A 21,847-nucleotide genomic window follows, 5' to 3' on the forward strand; every position below is an offset into this window, starting at 1 on the left:
TGATGTCATCAGTCTCATGTTGAGGCAACAACGCCCATTCTTCCCACAGAGCTCCCCGCAAGTCTTGGAAAGTGGTTGGTGAATGGTGACGTGCTGCTGCAACCCGTCTCCCAGCAGGTGCACCCAAGATGTGCTCTTTTTTTTTTGTTTGGTCATCACTGTTCTGACTGGTTTGATGCTGCCCGCCACTAATTTCTCTCCTCTGCTAGCCTCTTCATCTCTTCATCTCAGAGTAGCGCTTGGAACCTACGTCCTCAATTATTAGCTGGACGTATTCCAATCTCTGTCTTCATCTACAGTTTTTGCCCTCTACGGTTCCCTCTAGTATCATAGAAGTAATTCCCTCATGCCGTCACAGATGTCCTATCCTCCTGTCCCTTCTCCTTATCAGTATTTTCCACATATCCCTTTCCTCTCCGATTCTGAATACAGCCTCCTCATTCCTTACCTTATCAGTCCACCTAATTATCAACATTCGTCTGTAGCATCACATCTCAAATGCTTCGATTCTGTTCTGTTCCGCTTTTCCAACAGTCCATATTTCACTACAATACAACGCTGTACTCTAGACGTACATTCTCAAAAATTTCTTCCTCGAATTAAGGCGGATATTTGATATTAGTAGAATTCTCTTGGCTAGGAATGCCTTTTTTGCCATAGCTAGTCTGCTTTTGATGTCCTCCTTGATCCGTCCGTCATTGGTTATTTTACTGCCTAGGTAGCAGAATTCCTTAACTTCATCTACTGATGAATTGCGCTATGGAATTCGAACTGGGAGAGCGAGCAGGTCACGCCAAGAGTGCAATTTCTTTCGTTTCCAAGCAAACTCAACCATCCGTGGTCTATAAGGTCGAGCATTATGGTCCATGAATACGAAATCTGGGCCCACGGCACATCCCACTATTCGCACATGAGGTCCCAAGTCAGCTAATTTCTGTACAGTATGTCCTGATTGACTGACTTATTACAGGTTAAATCAAATCGCTAAGAATGGAAACTCGAAATTAGCAGAGGGTGATGGTCTTATACTGTTGGCATCATTTAGTAAGAGATTGCCCGAAATTCTACTCTAAGGGTTTGCAGTAGGGGATGGAAAGGTTTTTGAAAATACGTTGCAATTAAGGCGAATTTTGAAACTAGTAAAATAGATATTTGGTTTCTCCATCAGAAATGAAAAAACACGTGTTTAAGCGTTTTTGTAGATTCAACCACTAAGGGGATAAAACAGTACATGAAAGCATTTTTTTTAAAAAATAATTTATTATTAAAGTACTAATAAAGTATTTTTAAAGGTACATCTAAGAAAATTGGTATTTGATTTCTCGATTAGAAATGAAAAAAAAACGTGTTTCAGTGTGAAACTTACCCGGCTGATTAAGAGCGTGTGCCGGTGCGAGACCTGTGCCTTTCACGGGCAATTGCTCTACCATATATATATATATATATATATATATATATATATATATATATATATATATATATATATATATATATATATATATATATATATGGTAGAGCACTTGCCCGTGAAAGTCAACGGTCCCGAGTTTCATATCAGCGCACACTCCGCTGCAGAGTGAAAATCTCATTCTTTGTTTCAGTGTATTTGGAAATTCAACCCTCTAAGTGACTGTCATTGGCGATGAAGATTTTTATAAAATATTTCACTATGAAAGCATGTTTAAAGCTAAATGTAAGTAAATTTGTATTTGGCTTCTCTGTTAGAAATTAAGTAAAAATACGTGTTTAAGTGTTTTAGAAAGTGAAAGTTTAGATGAAGTTGCAGTTTCTGATCAACACAAAAATTGGATTAAAGGAAAGTAAAAACAAAAAATATCTGAACAGACCATACAGTGTACACCCGCTAAACCGATTGCGATGAAATTTGGTATGGAGACAGCATTAATGCAGAACAAGAACATGGGATACTTTATACTGCGTCTAATACAAGATCTTTATTTGTTTGAGGAAGATTATGTGACTAGGGAAAAAGAATTACTCTTTTAAGAAGCTATTTACACTTTGGCTTTTCAGCATCGCATTTGTGAAAATGCTTTTATTGACTCATACGTTGTACGTAATACTATTCAACGTAATGAACGCAATGGTTACTCAATCCTCAACGTGTTTAATCTGTGCTTCCATACTTATATTAGGAAATGCTAAAGTAACTCTGTCTCTTCCGTTTTCACGACGAAACTGCTGAACCGATTTCGATGAAATTTTCTAAGGAGACAGCTTGAAGTTTGAGGAAAATAAAAAGGGAAATCTGTGGTAAGTTCCTATGGGAAGAAACTGCTGAGGTCATCAGTCCCTAGGCTTACTCACTACTTAAACTAACTTATGCTAAGGACAAGACACACACCCTTGCCCGAGGGACGACTCGAACCTCCGACGGGGAGAGCCGCGCGTAGCGTGGCAAGGCGCCTCAGATCGCGCTGCTGCTTCGCGTCGTAGTTCTGAGGCTACTTTAGAGGAAGAAGACGAAGAGGAACAAAAATTAACTCCTAAGAGTTTGAAGTAGGAATCTTTTTTTTTGTTACTTCAGTGGACATAAATCGTGTCAAAAAAATTAGTAAATTTGTTATATAATGTATATATCTACTCAATAGCACGACGCATAGGTGAACGCCCCTGTCCGCCACTGTCATGCATCGCTCGACAGCAATGCTGTGCTTGCCGTCGTGCTTTCGTTGGGACGCTTGGGCGGAGGGAGGGGATGGCGCTCGAGACTTGCTAAACTTACCCTAACAGGCGGGGACGTGGGGTCAGCTGACGTTGTTGCACGAACTGTAACTTACTCATCACAAGAGAACTACTGGTGTGCCAGCGCAGCTGCGGGTAACAGCTAGTATTTTATGAAAGATCAGTACCGGTACCTAATGAACAATTAGTATTTGTAATGAAAACAGGAATTTTGTGTGCGATATGCAATTAGAAATAAAAAGACGAGCAGTTTTCTTAATAAATGGTAATTAAATATGTGTTAATTAGCTCATACTTCATAAATTTTATATTTAAATGAAGTAGTTACTCGAAGTAAATGGAAAAAGGGAAAGAAAAAGTAACGAGCAAATAAAGCCTCAAGCAATTGATCTCTAGTCTCGAGTGTTACCGATTTTTTCAGCCTTGTGTGTTTTACGCTTCACTAAAATGCTCGCAGAACATGCATCTTTGTTTAAAAATTTGCAACGGCTGGTAATAGAACAGTGGATGCCGACATGACGGGCGAGCGATTCCCATCAGAGCCTTGCGGCTCATCGAAAGAAATCCTCCCGGCTTTAGGGAGTGAAACACGACCGGAAAACTTCACAGTATATTTACTCGAGAATTTTTGAGAGTTGTATCACAGAACTGCGGGCGACTGATATTTGAGTTGTGAGCATCAGGTACCATAAACACATAAAAACTGCAAACATCCGTGTGGCATGTGGTCTCCTTGTTAACAGTGTTCATAAACATTTATGAATGTCGGTGCTAATCACAGCTACCCCACTGATACAAGGCGTGTGTGTGTGTGTGTGTGTGTGTGTGTTTTGTCGCGTCCCTGGGACGTTCTTGGCTCCTGGTAGGGATAGTAGTTATTGCTAAAACAACCGGTTTTCGGTTATATCGTTTTTGTTTCCCACGACAGTTTAACCTGACAGTTAAAACCTTTCAAAGTAACCGGTTTCTGAAATAACCGATTTACTGTTACTTATTGCTACTATTTCCTGTAATAAACATAGAAATCGAACAAAGACTGCAAAATTTTGACTCTCTCAGTTTCAAGGTCCCAGAATCAAACTATTATATTAAATAGGCAAATAAAAGAAAACTTTGTTCGTCCACCGTTCGCTCCTTTTCTCGAAAAGTGATAAGACGTTGAATACTATATACACAGACCTGTATTCATCTAATGATTCTAATTGGTTGAAACTCTGCTCAAAAAACAAGTTGTAATTGGGGATTACGAAAAGTCAGAACTGATAGATGGAAACTGACGTTGAAGAAGTTTGTTTCTCGTGTTAATTTGACCATTTACAAGGGATACAAGTGGGTGAAGACATACTGTACAGACACAGGCAGCAGACCGGGGGTTTTGCATTTTTATTGTACGCTGTGAATGAACTGTTGTTAAGTTTTTAATTTATTACTATTACCGTAATTTCTTTCCTCTCTTATTGTTTATTAGAAATGGCGGAAAAATCTTAATCTTTTAAAGCAAATAAAGTGTTGTACTTCATTGTTACGTCACTTCGTAAAAAAATCTCCAGACTTGGGTTGATGCCATACTGAAATACGACGTACGTCCGGAGACGACAGCGGAAAACTAGCATATAGACTGGGTGGGAACACGTCTTGTATACTGCTCGTACACGCGTACCTTAATCACGACACACGCCAACAGGGACATCACTGTTACAGCAATGCTGCACTAATTCTTACGCCATGTGTTTGTTACTCATTTCGTTGTCATTGCTATTAAAATAGTACTGATCGATTTTACAGATTTCTATTACAACGCAATATTTCAAACCAATGGAAATTTTACGAATAAAATTTACTTCTTTCTTTACATCTTGTTCAAATAAAAAGAAAGTTCATTTAAAAACGAAAACCTTGTGGCTACTGCTTATGGCTGATTGATATTTCGACTTTTTAAATTGGTTATAATAAAAGTTAAGAAAACACCTGTTATTATGGAGAACAAACAGATACCCAAAAATACTGGTTATTCAGAACTAAAATGCCGGTTTCGGTTTTAACAGGTCGGCTTTCCCCATCCCTAGCTCCTGGTAGGGAAGCGGCGTGGAGCGGCCGCTTGCTGGGAGTATCATAATAAGCGGAGGCGTGCTGCCGTGCTTCCTCATTGCCGCAGAGAGGCCAGCTGCTGCTGCCGGCTGAGGATCGCCCACTTGGAAGACTCCGCTGTGGCGTCTGCCGCCGACACGGCCGCGTATGTCGGTCTTATTTCAGGTGGCTGCTTTGGTGGAAAGCAAACGAAAAACGTCGTTTGTTGACCGCAGCGTCGCAGTAAGCATTTCATACGGCGACGACATGCACAATACGTTCAGTTGACTGCATTTCACAGAGGATTCATTACTGACTTCTTTACCGAGTCAGTCACAGTTTTTTTAGTGAATGTATTGACCGCTTTGTGTTTTACTCAGACGCATGCCAGGTCGTTGCCAATTTTTTCTCTGGTATCCATTTCTCGGTGTTGTGAACGGTCATCTTACGCCTTGGATTTCTATAAGACGAGTTCTACCCAAGGGTGGCCCGTTATCCATGACACTCTTTGTTTTGTTCTTAGAACCCTTGCTTCGGCGTATTGCCGCGCAACTAGGTGGCTGGACTATGCTGGGAGAACGAGTCTCGATCAGCGCTTACAATGATGACGTCATAGTTTTAGTACGGAATGCCGACGACATCTCAGGGCTGAAGGATTCTTTGGATTCCTTTTGTCGCCTTGCTGGTGGCCACATTAATAATCGCAAAGGCACGTTCCTATTATTGTGGGCTTTAACCAAGCGGTAATTCCTTGGGCGAAGGCGGCCGATCGCCACAAGACTTTATTGCATCGTACTTGATCGCAACCATATCAAAACGACGGCACTTAATTGGCCAGAGGTTACAACTCATGTCCAGGGAGCGATTCTTGAACATGAACGCCATTCCATTAGGCTCCTTCACAAGGTGCGGGTCTTAGACACCTACGTTTTCAGTAAAGCGTATATCATTGCACAGATATTCCCGCTTCCGCGATGATGGCCCGCAGACTCAAACAAATATCTGGTTGATTTATGTGGTGACGACAATTCCTTACAAGCTGCAGGGTTATATCTGCCCGACATTAAAGTGAAAAGTCAATCTTATTTCTGCGACGTAATATCTTAACATGTACACAGGCCCCGTATTTCATTACATCTTCTTCACTTTCCTGTCTCCAGTCGGTCAGTCTCACTCTTCCCGTTGATGTTGGACGGATTAATCAGAAATTGCGACATACCCACGAATAATTTGTAATTGTCAGTTTCTTCAGTGCTGATATCCTTTCAAAGACGGACCTCACTACCGGAGATATACTATCCCGTTGGGATCAACCATCTCGCCTCTACCCTGTTCAAATAGCTTCCCCATCAACATCCAGGAAAACTGTCTGGTCTCATCTTAGTCTTCCTATGTTACCGATGGAGACTACTTCGTCCTGGTATAGCGTCATACATCATTTGATACTGACTGGCGACCTCGTGACTGGTCTCCTGGCATAGGATTGCTGTCACGACTGTCTTCACACTGATACCTTTCTTCACAGACTGATCTCTTGTGGACGGTATCATTGTCTCTGGATTCATCGACAGTGGGCTTTTTTTTCCCGAGGGCCCGAATCCAATTTTTCGGATGAATTTATTATTCGTCCGAACGTATCCTTTTATCCTCAGACGAAGACGAATACGATCGTCTGGCTCCCACGACATTACGTTCACTACGCTGTTGAATGAGGGAATGACCCTGGTCCCCGTGTCTTCCATCAGTGTCTGGAGAGGCACATTGGAAGTGTTTGCGGCTCCCACGTTATCGAGCGCTATTTGCAAATGGTCTTGTTTACGATTTATGCCACCAGGTCCCGATTTATGGTGGAAAAACTTGTTGATTAATACTTTATAACCCACTAGGAGCTTATTGATTGTTAGTATTGTCAATGGTTGTTGCTGTGATTGTCATTTTATAATACACTTTATTCTTTACGGAAATATAAGCAGACGGTTTTATTATAACACTTTGTGACTTTTTTAAATTTGTGATTGTCATTTTAAAATTTGAAATCTTTTCATTAAAAATGATAAAATCGGTTTTATTGCAAGGTTTTGTTTTAGTCTATTTGTTTGGTCTGGCCTCTGCTTGTCCGTAAACGATGGCTCATGTAATGCTTCTGTGCACCGAGTGTAGCGCTGTGTGTGTTGTCCTATTTAGAAACCGACTTCCTGATTCAATTTAAGAAACTCTGTGTAAAAATGAAACGTCTAATTTCTTAGCGGCGTGACCCACAAACTCCTGTACTCAAACAATGGAAAATCCAGAATGGAATGTAACAATGAAGTTGTTACAATATAGCGGAGATACTGAGTTGCAGACAGGCATTACAAAAACATTCTCACAATTAAAGCTTTCAGCCATTGAGGCCTTTGTCAACAATAGATACGCATACGCACGCACACACTCACGCAAACGCAACTCATACACACGACTGCAGTCTCAGGCAACTGAAACCACTCTGCGAGCACCAACACCAGTGCATGATCAAACAGGCACATGTTACAAACTCCTGTATTCATTATTTTGTTGTATTGGTGAAGCTTACAGTATGCAATAAAGATTTCTCTAAAACGTCCGATAGGAGCTCCACCTGCAGGAAAATTTCCTTATGGTGACTGAGGTTATACTGTTTCTGTTTGTACCAAATTTCATGATCACTTGCATTGTAACCCTTTGGATTACGATTGTCGAGATTTTTTGCAATGTGGAATAATATTTATTAACATTGGATGGTACGTATTTTGATACGTTAGACATTGCATTTTGTGACACGCATTGGCTGTTCGGTACTTTATGTAACAAATTGTAATTTTAGCCTATTATTTCACAGAATGATTAGGAAGTGGGTATGAATAAAAACCAGAAACTAGTCATCAAGTAATAAAAGGAGCTGCTTTGCAACTAGGGTTGTTTGCCATATTGAAATAGTACAAGTTGCTGACCTGCCAGCATGTTGGAAATCCCCAAAACATTATAGGTATCTGCTGAATGGCATGCTGGTCAACTTTTGGAACGGAACAAAGGAGCGATTGTAAGTGGCAGGCATCCGACAAGTTCTTGGTAGGTTTCTGGAGGAGTGTGCTGCCGCATGTCTAACAACAAGCCATTCAATTCCCATTAATTGGCAGGGGATGGTATACAGGCACGGAGCTCACTGTCCTATTACTCAAAGCGCTGTAGGACGATTCCTGCCTTGTGACATGAACAGTTATACTGCTGGAAGATGTCATTGCCCTCTCGGAACATGTCAAGTATGAAAGGATGCAAGTGGTCCAAAATAATGTTCCGTAGTTCACAGCGAACATGGTGCATTCGATTACTACCATAGGTCCCATGGAAGCCCAGGTGAATGTTCCCTGTAGCATACTACTACCGATTTCACTTGTTTCGTACATGATTCGCCAGATTTTCGCCTGAATGACATCAGACCTGATCACGACCATAGGTCCCATGGAAGCCCAGGTGAATGTTCCCTGTAGCATACTACTACCGATTTCACTTGTTTCGTACATGATTCGCCAGATTTTCGCCTGAATGACATCAGACCTGATCACGACCATAGGTCCCATGGAAGCCCAGGTGAATGTTCCCTGTAGCATACTACTACCGATTTCACTTGTTTCGTACATGATTCGCCAGATTTTCGCCTGAATGACATCAGACCTGATCACGACCGTCGATCCGTTATAACAAGAGGATCTCCTCACTGCAGATATGCTGGAATGGAAAATACACCCAATCCAATATTATCTTCAGAAATGACTTTGTAACCCTTAAATTACAACCGAAGTTAGGAATCTTTATAATTCACAAAAGCTTTTTTGTTCGTTATTTCTGGACTACAGAGTGATTTCTGTTTACTACAGCCATCAGCCATATTGCTGCTAAAAACAAGAAAATTAATCTACTAATTTTAGTGTCTCATTTAGTGATGTAATTCCCTCAGCATAGTCTTATTTGGCTCGACTACGTTCCATCTACATCTACATCTACATCTACATCCGTACTCCGCAAGCCACCTGACGGTGTGTGGCGGAGGGTACCTTGTTTTACTTTCGTCTGTCTTCATAGTTGATTTGTCAGCGAAGATGGCTGCCATGTGGAGGACCCAGGTTCGATTTCCGATACTTCCAAGCATTTTCTCTTGGTGGGAGGAGTGGTACAGCTAGCACTCAGCCACCTGATGCCAACAGATGAGCTACTCTAAGGAGAAGTAACGGTTCCATCGCGTGGAGAGCGGTATGCTGACCACATTTACGTCTACAGGTACATACATATTCTGTAAGCCACCGCACGATGCATGGCGGGCGTACCCTGCACCACTCCTATTCATTTCCTTTCCTGTTTCATTCACAAATACAGCGACGGAAAAACAACCGTCTGTATGAAAATACCTTGCAGAGACACAAACTTTGGAACTTTGCCTTTCGCGGGAAATTGCTCTATCGACTGGGATAACCAAGCATGAATCACGATCCATCCTCACAGCTTTACTTCCACCAGTACGTGATCTCCTACTTTCCACTGCAGAGTGAAAATGTCATTCTGGAAACATCCCCCAGGCTGTGGCTAAGCCATGTCTCCACAGCGTACTTTCTTCCAGGAGAGCTAGACTTGCAAGTTTCGCAGGAAAGCTTCTGTCAGCTTTGGAAGGTAGGAGATGAGGTACTGACGAGTCGTGCTTCGGTAGCTCAGTCGGTAAAGCACTTTCCCACGAAAGGCAAAGGTCCCCAGTTCGAGTTTCGGTCCGGCACACAGTTTCAATCTCCCAAGAAGTTTAAGATCATTGTACACTCCGTTGAAGAGCGAAAATTTCTTTCTCGACTGTCTATATGCCTGCGCATGACCCTTAATTCCTCAGATCATATCTTAGCGATCTTTACTCGAAATCTATGTTGGTGCAGTAAATTCGTTATGCGGTCAACTTCAAATGCTGGTTCTCTAAATTGACTCATAAATGTTTCTTGAAAAGAACGTCACCTACACCCCCCGGATTCCCATTTGAGTTCCTGAAGAATCTCCAGTGCTGTTAGAACCTCCGGTAAAAATTATAGCAGCCCGCCCCTGAATTGTTTCAATGTCTTCCCTTAATCAGACCTGGTGCGGACCCCAAACACTGGAGCAGTAGGCAAGACTAGGTGTCCTTTACTGATGAACAGCAACAGAAGTTGGCCATTCGCCTTCCCTACCACAATACTCACATGCCCCACCACACCGCATTTTCCCGACAGCACAAGGCAGAGGATGACATGGTGGCCAGCCGATATCCCTTGGCCCTGGGTGAGGAGCATTTTGTTGATGTTCATCTTACCATTTTTCTACAAAACATTATCCTTTCCATTAAACTGCCCTTCCAAAAAACTTTGCCATCTCTGATGGCGTTATAACATCATTGAGTAATGTCAAATTTTGTATTTCTTTTTCCTGAACTTTCACTTCCCTTCGAAATTATCCGTTGGTTTCCTTCACTGCTTGAATAATATTGAAAAACTGTCCATTAGAACTAAAATCTGAGCCGGTCTAAGCGCTTCGGTCCGGAACCGCGCGACTGCTATGGTCGCAGGTTCGAATCCTGCTTCGGACATGGACGTGTTTGATGTCCTTAGGTTAGTTAGGTTTAAGTAGTTCTAAGTTCTAGTCCCATAGTGCTCAGAGCCATTTGAACCATTTGAACTAAAACCTGAGTGAAATTTCCTTTAGATCAAGGCAGGGTTTCTTAGAGCTCAAGGGACTAGATTTCTCTAGGTTTATGAAGTATTATACTGTGCATAAACCCTTTATGCTGCAAAGTAAATAATTTGTATTTTTACAAAGTTCGCTAGACTTCAGTATTGAGGAGACTTCCCTAGCCATTTTAACATCCCCGCAAAATAAAATAATATTATGAATAATACTCTCATTTAGCGTAACTACCTAACAGTGAAAATATAATACAATGTGACAAACCTATAACCTTTCAATAATTGACAGTCAATTTAACCTGGTAAATTTTAGACGTCAGCAATGCTGCGTCATGGCCCTGATGCATCATTCTGAATAAGCTGAAAAATCTTACCTTAATTAGGTCGCCGGATAACGCGTATATATCTGCTCCTATAAGAAATTTTTCCTGGCGCAGCTAAGTGCAATGCTGGCCGATAGATTTGTTATATATAAAAGGGAAGAACTGATTTTTCTTTTCAATAATCGGGATGGCCAAGGATTGGAGAAATTATTGAATTGTTTAATTTGAGATTAATGTCAAAAGTTACTTTTTATGAGAAAGATTATTATTAACAGATTTTTTTAAACATTTGCATGGGACTTGATTAACAATACTACATATGCGCGAGGCTGCTTTTACCTTATCCCACAACGCTCAGGCTCTGCCATCGCTGCACACGACTGGCCCAGCCAACACGATACACCAGACACGACTGCTCGCTACCAACAACTTACTCCTACTGCTACACAGTTCCTACTGCAGTCAATACTGCTCTTTGGTCTCAGATTCTCTTCTAGCTTACATATCGCAGCCAACACGATACACCAGACACGACTGCTCGCTACCAACAACTTACTCCTACTGCTACACAGTTCCTACTGCAGTCAATACTAGTCTTTGGTCTCAGATTCTCTTCTAGCTGACATATCGCAGGCAGCGCGTGAGCAATACATCGAAATTACATCAGCTCGAGTGCGCTAGCAACAAGTTCTCTAATTATGGACCTCTTACATAACCCTCCACTGGGGGGCAAAAATTTGGCAGCGATGGTGAGTCAATTGGACTTGCCATGAGCAACAAATTTTTCTATAATCTATTTAGTTTACTAAGGCTACAATCACAGAGTATATACATCATTGATAAGTGCAGAACATATTATGAAATTAAATAGAGTGCACATGCACTGAGTACAAAACATATTCAGAAATGACAAAGTATATACGCAATGAGAACAAAATATATTAACAAAATAGAGTGCACACGCACTGAGTACAAAACATATCATTTTACAAGAATTTAAATGCACTGTATAAGCCTTTACTATTTTACAGGAACTAGGAAAGGAATGGGAAGGATTGCATCATGGTTGTAGCACAGTAGGTTGCACGTAGCTCCACGTAAAGTCCATATCTTTCTACAGAACCACAACACCAAGTGAGACAATCTGAAGTTCTCTTCCCTGAAGTATTTATCAGTGTAGCCAAGACACTGAAATGTTGTATTAATATTCAATGTTATCATTTTGGTAGTACATTAGGTACACCAAACAGTGGGACCATAATAACATCTCCATCGTTCAAGGTTGTGGACAGCTTGATATGTCAACACGATATTCTTGTAGAATCCATACTCTTACAGCAACGTAGAATTAGTGCAAAAACCAATATAGTGCTCCATGATCATGAGGATGGACAGGATAAACGGATATTGCAGTAGTTAGGTCAGAAGGTGAAGGACACATTAAGTCTTATGCTAGTCATCATAGAATTACACTAGTGTATCAACCGATATGAACAATATTGAGTATTACGAAACACTATTCATAACTCATCTGACTGAATCAGTGGCATTCATTGGCCAGTTACAAAGTATTCATATAGTGTTACAAAACATTATTCAGTGTTATTAACAAGTCATCATTTAAAAGAGGAGCTATTGAATTATTGACATTCATTGGCTAGTTACAAAGTATTCATATAGTGTATTGGCACTCATTGGCCACTTACAAAGTATTCATATAGTGTTACAAAACATTATTCAGTGTTATTCACAAGTCATCATTTAAACAGGAGTTATTGAGTGTAGCATCAAGTTACTGGTGTTCATATACGATATCATGTAAGTGACATAAGACATATTTCAAATGTAAGACATTGGAACTATTACTCAAGGTCGGTAGTCCAATAATACATAGACATAATGGAATCAATACACAGAAAATTTGCAATATCTTTAGGACTAAAAATATATCTTAACCTGGTAGCATTATTTAGTTGTATACTGGTAATAGATGGGACTTGTAATAATTTTTTTTTTGCTAGCAATGCATTGTACTGGGTTCGATAATTAATTGCTGAGGCATGAAAATATTTGTTTTTGACTTATTGCTGGAAATAAGGATTATTAACGTCATTCGTCATGAGTCAGCTGTAGCAAGCTTATGAAACAAGTACAATATATGTGATCACATTCATAAGTGATAGACACAACTGAGTAAAAAAATGCAAGTACTAGAACAGGTTTAATAACTAACAGTTAATAGCATATTATGTCACGAAAAGCTTCTCCTGAAAAAAAAATACAAAATGGATTATTGAGCTGAAAGAAGAAATGCATATAATGCTGAAATATAGTGAACTTCGAATTAACAGGTAATGAAACGTGTACTTAATATGTATGTACTCTAGCTGTCTTTCCCAAAACATTCAGTCATTATACTATGCGACATAAGACATACTTTCAAAAGGAACTGCAACAAATGCTTAAATAACTACATAGCATTTCTTAACTAACAGTAAATATTATCATCATCTACAAAGAAAAACTTCATTATTCATATTACCATAACTTCATCACTATAATCACCTGCAAAGAAAAAGCTTCATTCTTCATATAACTATTCATTACCATTCATTACTTCATATAGTATAGAGTTCTTACTTCTAGCATATTTCATCACTAAAATTAACATCTGAAGTTCTGTCTGACAGTCTGCATCAATCGCCTTGTATTCTGAAAGAAAAATAATTAGTCAAGACTGCTATCATACGATGTGTACAGTATATTCCGGTTAATGCTTGTTAATTCTGATCCATTTACTCTTCATGGCAAGATATTGCATTTTCTTTCCTTCATTCTGATGGTAAAATTTCCATTTCATAGTAAACTACTGTGGTTGTTTAATTCATTTCTTTTAGACGGTATTGCTTTCTGAAAAATGATGAATAAGGATTAATATCTTGCATTTAATTCATATACCCATTAAATAAAAACTTGTTTCTAGTAATATAATTAAGCATACAGCATAGAATGACAGAAAACATATTAGGTCAAAAACATAGACAGTTTTCATGTGCAAAAAATGTACACACAGTATCACAATGTAGCAGCAAAAAATGTAAAATAGTCAAGATGTTGAGATATCATAATGCAAAATGTCAATGTCAATTGGTGTTTGTTACATCTTAAAGATTTCGTAGTGCATACAGACAAAAATTCTACTTTCGATAGGAAAAAGGCATTAAAATGTGATAAATCATAAAGTATGTTCATTCAATGAAGGGTTTAATATTGGAGACATGGTGATTGCCTTTGTTTTTTCTGGTTCTCAAAGGTTCAACATGTACCACATTGGGATGAGGAATGCTGCGAATTCTGTATGGACCTGTTTTTGCTGTCTTCTCCGGCGCTCTGCGGCACGTTTGATGTTGTTGAGCGCAATCTCAATTATTTCATGGTGGCGTAGTCGACGAGATGTAGGAAAGGATACCAATTCTTTAATTTTGTTAGGTGGTACAACATTTTTCAATATCACAATCGGAGATAGCATAGCGGATTCATTTGGTATGGAGTTATTTACATCCTTATCCTATAACGCTCAGGCTCTGCCATCGCTGCACACGACCGGCCCAGCCAACACGATACACCAGACACGACTGCTCGCTACCAACAACTTACTCCTACTGCTACACAGTTCCTACTGCAGTCAATACTACTCTTAGGTCTCAGATTCTCTTCTAGCTGACATATCGCAGGCAGCGCGTGAGCAATACATCGAAATTACATCAGCTCGAGTGCGCTAGCAACAAGTTCTCTAATTATGGACCTCTTACCCCATGTTGTCGAAAATTAAACAAACTTCATGCAGAAAACGGCGGTAGAAGTTACAGAAACCGACAAAGGATTTCGGCCCCTTGCGGAATTTTGGTAGCGTAAAATTCCTCACTGTGTCCATTTTTGCTCGATCCACGCGACGTAATAACTGACCAAGGAACTTATTCTGTGATTTGGCGAATTTTGATTTTTGCCTGTTAGCGTTAATGTTAGCTCTTCTAAAAGCGTCAATACTCGACAGAGCACATCCAGATGTTCCTCCCAGGATGTAGTACTAGCTAAAATGTCATTAACACAGAGAGTCACATGCTTTAATAAATCTTCTCTTAGCACTTCAAAAATGGTTCAAATGGCACTGAGCACTATGGGACTTAACTTCTGAGGTCATCAGTTCCCTATAACTTAGAACTACTTAAACCTAACTAACCTAAGGACATCACACACACTCATGCCCAGGCAGGATTCGAACCTGCGACCGTAGCGGTCACGCGGATCCAGACTGTAGCGCCTAGAACCGCTCGGCCGCTCCGGCCGGCTCCTAGCACTTCATCAGGCGCTCTTATAAAAGCTGCTGAAGATACTGACAAACCAAACGCCAAGCTCTGAAGCTGCTAACATCTTTCGTTGTTTAGGAATGCTTCATATTTTCTACTAGTTTCGTCTAGGAAGGTATGCAAATTGCTGCTAGTGAAGTCAAGACTACTTAAATATTTAACTGCTTTGAACTTTTGTAGTAAACGCTCTTAAGTTTCTAGGTTGATCAAGTTGCGGCAGAATTACGTGATTCATCGGTCGAGCATCCACTACAATACAAACGCCACCGCCTTTCTTAGCAACAGCCTGTACAGGGTTGGAGTATTCACTATCGGAGCTCTCAATTATTTGGTTATTCAGCATTCTCGTTGATTTTTTTTGTAAACGACTTCCCTCCTAGCTAATGGTACTGCAAATTAGTTATTGAGGAACGGCTCATGGTCGCTCACTTTAATCCTGCAAACCTATCCTTTAATTAATCCAGTTAATTTCGAAAATAAGTCGGCATAATATTTTAATACTTCAATCAGTCCTTCTCGCTTCGCTTCAGACTATTCTATTAACGATCGATTTTTGATTTGCATTCTATTTAGAGCGTTGTCATCATCGCTCTTCTTCTGCAGTTCAACATCGCTCTCAAAATGGCTAACATTTACAGTTTCGTTTTCTCCTCGAAAACGCATTAATATTATCTTGAAGCATGCAGCGCTACTGTCATCTTCAATTATTATCCCTTTAAACACAATCTTCTTTTCTCCATTATTCACCTTAATCTGCAAGACAACTTTCCTCAAAGTCAATACTGCATTTCATTTCAGTTAGCCAATCCAATTCGAGAACCAGTCCAACATGAAGGAAGCCAACAGTTGTACACCCTGTTCTCATTCATCCTCTTTAATCCAAAACTGCAATAAGGCCTGTACATCTATGGGTTTGCTTCTATTACCCACTGCACTGACAATATGTAAGCCGTTAACAACGAACGTTGGGAATGCCATCCCATTATTTAACTGTGTAAATAAGCTTTCAGAAACAGCGCTCGTTTCACTCGCTGAATCTATTAGAACATCTACGTGTAATTATACCACAAGTTTTGATTTCTACAAAAGGCATTAAAATTTCTTTTTTTGTTTCCTCTTTTTTCCAGTTCCAAAAAATGGTACAAATGGCTCTGAGCACTATGGAACTTAACAGCTGAGGTCATCAGTCCCCTAGAACTTAGAACTACTTAAACCTAACTAACTAAGGACATCACACACATCCATAGCCGAGGCAGGATTCGAACCTGCGACAATAGCGGTCGAGCGGTTCTAGACTGAAGCTCCTAGAACCGCTCGGCCACGCCGGCCTGCTTTCCCAGTACAAATCTTCTTCTACCGCATCAAAGCGTTCGCACTGAATGGCATTCTTCATAACTTCTTCCCCTTCCGTTTCTAATTGAGTTTCGGAGCGGGTCGCCTCCCGAAACTTGGCTTAGTTTAACGGTTCATTGTTCCACTGATTACGGTCTCGGCTTCAAGCACGTTCCGGTGACCGATGTTGTGTTCTTTCTCCGTTGTTAGGTGACCGCTTCAGCGATCTGTTTCGGTTGAACCGATCACGTTTGTCATAATTATTTCTTCAATACCTCCCGTCATATCGGCGGTCAGATCTACTTGGCTGTCCGTGCCCTTGGAATTGCTCTAGCATCCGGCCATTATATCTTCTCTGATAATTACTGTTGTCATTACGTGCTCGCTGTTCTTGTTCCCTGTTAAGTGCTTCCATGCGGTCAATTAACAAACACGCTTGTTCCATTTTTAACTGTGACTAAGCGCTAGCTTCTCGCGAACTGCGAAGGGTAATTTCTGTACTAGAATCAACACGAGCTCTTCTTCCTTGACCGGATCGTCTAAATATGCATTGTCGTTTCAGTACTTCTGTATATACTCGCGCATGGTACTGTGATGTCTTAATATCGTGACATCTTGCATAATTGGGGCGGCGAGTAGGGGGTTGTAAGAGATTCTGGTTTAAAATCCTACTTCTTCTCTTTGGACTAATATTTATTTAAAAATGCTGACTCAAATCTTTCATACTTTTTAATTTCGGTATCTCGGATACGTCACATATTCGCCTCACCTTTTATGTGAGTGATGCAAGTGTAAATTTTAACATGCTCATTGTAAGGCCTCGGAAATGCGTGTTTAAATTGCTTAATAAAGGCAACAACATGAATGTCTCGTTTCTGATCATAGTTCAGCAACATTTGGGTGCTCAGACCATTGTCAAGAATTACATGCGTTTCTCCAACATTGTTGCTATCTGCTTCGCGTAATAAAGTATTAATTTCGTCACTCGAATTCTCTTTACTAAATGCCATCGTCTTCTCGTTAATGCCAGTAATTATGTTACGGATTTTGTCTACTCCATTGTTCAATTCATTGCACAGCGTCCGCACGCCGTTAACCATTATACCCTGCAATTCTTTGTTCCTCTTGCACAAATTATTAATTTCAATAATCTCGACATTTTGCGCCCGTATTTTATCATGAGCGGTACTAACCAATTCGGTTGTTTGCTTGCATTTTTCCGTGAACTTGCGTCCGAAATTCTTGGATTTCCGTTTCAATTTCTTCGTGGCTGACTATACATTCCTCTCTGAGTTGATCATATTTTTCAAAGAAAGTCTTGGTAAGCTCGGTTCACAAATTATTAACAGTGTGTAATAATCTGTTCAATTTAGTTTCTCTTTTCTCCTGAATTTGTTTGTTTTACCTCTTGCATTTCTTTGTTTTCCTTCCACAATCTTTTGCTTTCCTCCTGAATATTTCTAATTGCCTTTACGATTCTTTGCTTTTGTCATCCATGATTAACTTTGTTTTCCCTAATAACTGAGTAAAGAAGTCTTTACTTACAACCGTGGTTCCCGTCTGTTGAATAGCCAACGGCGTTGTACTAGGCTTGGGCACGTCAAAGGTAACAACACCGCCATCTTCTGTTAGTTCGGCTGTGGTATTTTCTAGTATATTTCTCTGTTCTCCATTTACTGAATCGTTATACTCTCCTTCCTCATTTTCAGCACTACAGTTCTACTCTGTGTCGGCCATGTTATCAAGAGTCACTTTTTGTTATGAGTGACCGCTTATGTGTAATTAAAATACTTCTTCCGCGTAATTAAATGTTATTAACACCGATACTCTTCCTTTCCCAGGCTCTACTACACGACGTTGAATCGAATTCTACTCGAAGCGCTGCTGGCCTGAATTTCTGTTGGCTCACCAATTAATTGCTGTGACGTCTTCTCCGACGTATCCGAAGTTGCATTTGGAATCGAGGTTCAAACACGAGTCGCCATATGCAAAGCTACTTCCTGCGTCTGTGCACCTAGTACATTCTTTTTTTTTGGTCAATGGGTGGCCTGCGTTTAATTGAATTACACTCCTGGAAATGGAAAAAAGAACACATTGACACCGGTGTGTCAGACCCACCATACTTGCTCCGGACACTGCGAGAGTGCTGTACAAGCAATGATCACACGCACGGCACAGCGGACACACCAGGAACCGCGGTGTTGGCCGTCGAATGGCGCTAGCTGCGCAGCATTTGTGCACCGCCGCCGTCAGTGTCAGCCAGTTTGCCGTGGCATACGGAGCTCCATCGCAGTTTTTAACACTGGTAGCATGCCGCGACAGCGTGGACGTGAACCGTATGTGCAGTTGACGGACTTTGAGCGAGGGCGTATAGTGGGCATGCGGGAGGCCGGGTGGACGTACCGCCGAATTGCTCAACACGTGGGGCGTGAGGTCTCCACAGTACATCGATGTTGTCGCCAGTGGTCGGCGGAAGGTGCACGTGCCCGTCGACCTGGGACCGGACCGCAGCGACGCACGGATGCACGCCAAGACCGTAGGATCCTACGCAGTGCCGTAGGGGACCGCACCGCCACTTCCCAGCAAATTAGGGACACTGTTGCTCCTGGGGTATCGGCGAGGACCATTCGCAACCGTCTCCATGAAGCTGGGCTACGGTCCCGCACACCGTTAGGCCGTCTTCCGCTCACACCCCAACATCGTGCAGCCCGCCTCCAGTGGTGTCGCGACAGGCGTGAATGGAGGGACGAATGGAGACGTGTCGTCTTCAGTGATGAGAGTCGCTTCTGCCTTGGTACCAATGATGGTCGTATGCGTGTTTGGCGCCTTGTAGGTGAGCGCCACAATCAGGACTGCATACGACCGAGGCACACAGGGCCAACACCCGGCATCATGGTGTGGGGAGCGATCTCCTACACTGGCCGTACACCTCTGGTGATCGTCGAGGGGACACTGAATAGTGCACGGTACATCCAAACCGTCATCGATCCCATCGTTCTAACATTCCTAGACCGGCAAGGGAACTTGCTGTTCCAACAGGACAATGCACGTCCGCATGTGTCCCGTGCCACCCAACGTGCTCTAGAAGGTGTAAGTCAACTACCCTGGCCAGCAATATCTCCGGATCTGTCCCGCATTGAGCATGTTTGGGACTGGATGAAGCGTCGTCTCACACGGTCTGACGTCCTGCACGAACGCTGGTCCAACTGAGGCGCCTGGTGGAAATGGCATGGCAAGCCGTTCCACAGGACTACATCCAGCATCTCTACGATCGTCTCCATGGGAGAAAAGCAGCCTGCATTGCTGCGAAAGGTGGATATAAACTGTACTAGTGCCGACATTGTGCATGCTCTGTTGCCTGTGTATATGTGCCTGTGGTTGTGTCAGTGTGATCATGTGATGTATCTGACCCCAGGAATGTGTCAATAAAGTTTCCCCTTCCTGGGACAATGAATTCACGGTGTTCTTATTTCAATTTCCAGGAGTGTAGATTGGAAATACCGCTTTTCTACTGTTAGCTACACTCATTATTGTAAATGATACTGATATGCTACTGAAATTAACAAACTGCGGATTTTACTATACAACATTTGTTTCTTAAACACATGAATATTGATGTTAATAGCCATAATTAAAGAACACTTCAAAGAAACTGTGTGCCGTTCCACAATAAGCGTATACATGACCGACTACAAGCTCTGCCTGTACAGTACTGTTTCCAATGAGCGACTATCACTTATGCCCGACGGCTACTGCTTCCAATCTCGGTTATCCCACAACAATTAAAACTGTGTTCTCTGTTGCCTGAGCACAATCAATTTAAAGATCATTTGTAAAGGCTATTGTACCGTTACAGTAGGAAGTCTAGAATTGGCCGGCATCATGCTGAATCGTCACAGATTGAGGGAGAACGCTTATCTACTTCGAAGGGAGATTCGGACGAGAGAATGGAATTCGACACTATGTTTTGCACCGCCTTCCGCTTTTCCCTCTGAGAGGGATGTGATGAAGGAACCACTCACGCATTAGAACAAGGAAACCGTCGAGCGGAAACAGAAGTCACCGAGGAAATATATAAAACGACGCTGTACGCCCTCTGATAACTGACTCGTGTGGACGTCTACCCAGGTTGATGACCATATGGCTGACGACGCAGGAAATATTGATAATTCAAGGTTGGCCTCACATATTGCTCTCGCTGACTACAACGCAGCTCTTTTGGTGTCTCGGACGAACAGATTATGGGGACAGCACCAATCATCAATACACAGCGGTAAATGATTGCGGAGTCAGTATTGGTCACCTAACTCGCAGATATGCTACCGCAGCCACTGTCATCTTATGGACATTGGGGGATCGACAATGAAAAACGTTCTACGCCCACAGTGGTGGATGAGGAGAGGGGTGTCTCCCCACACACCTCGGTCCCTCCTGAGTAACGGAAGACGACGGTGAGGACACAGCCAGCAAATAACGGCATTGCTGAAGGTGGTCTCCATTGCGCGGATGTGACCTACAGACCATCAATGTTAAAACCATTCAGAAACGTACAAAATTATGCTTCCAGACTTGTTCAGTGCAGCAATCGACGTTGACTTTCTCCAAGCGGTATACGTCGACGATTTACCAGGTGTGCACTATTATACGGTTCCTGTGTTCCACATTTCCCCAACTAACATCAGTATTGCAGTTCTCCTCCGCCTCGAGGCAGATGAAGCTCCGTATCTCCGCGACGCTCTAGGAATGTGTTAGATGTCCAGTTAATGAGTGTGTACGCCCCTTCTGGAACGTATCGACGTCGTGAACGATCGGTCTTCTTGGCAGTAGGAGTACCGTCGCTCTTTCAGGCCAGCTACAACGGCGATTGCAATAGCGTCCAAGCGGCCAAGGATTAGCTGCCACGCTATTCATCCTGCTCTGAACTTGAGGCGTTCATCAGTGACTTCCAATTGGTAGATACATGGGAACATGTCCATGGAAATCTGCCGGGATTCACTCATTTTACGAGTGCCTTTAAAGTCGCATTGATAGGATTTACGAGGTGCATTCAAGTTCTAAGGCCTCCGATTTTGTTTCTAATTAACTACTCACCCGAAATCGATGAAACTGGCGTTACTTCTCGACGTAATCGTCCTGCAGATGTACACATTTTTCACAACGCTGACGCCATGATTCCATGGCAGCGGCGAAGGCTTCTTTAGGAGTCTGTTTTGACCACTGGAAAATCGCTGAGGCAATAGCAGCACGGCTGGTGAATGGGCGGCCACGGAGAGTGTCTTTCATTGTTGAAAAAAGCCAAAAGTCACTAGGAGCCAGGTAAGGTGAGTAGGCAGCATGAGGAAAC

Source organism: Schistocerca gregaria, chromosome 6, assembly GCF_023897955.1.
Source record: "Schistocerca gregaria isolate iqSchGreg1 chromosome 6, iqSchGreg1.2, whole genome shotgun sequence".
Lineage (NCBI taxonomy): Eukaryota > Metazoa > Arthropoda > Insecta > Orthoptera > Acrididae > Schistocerca > Schistocerca gregaria.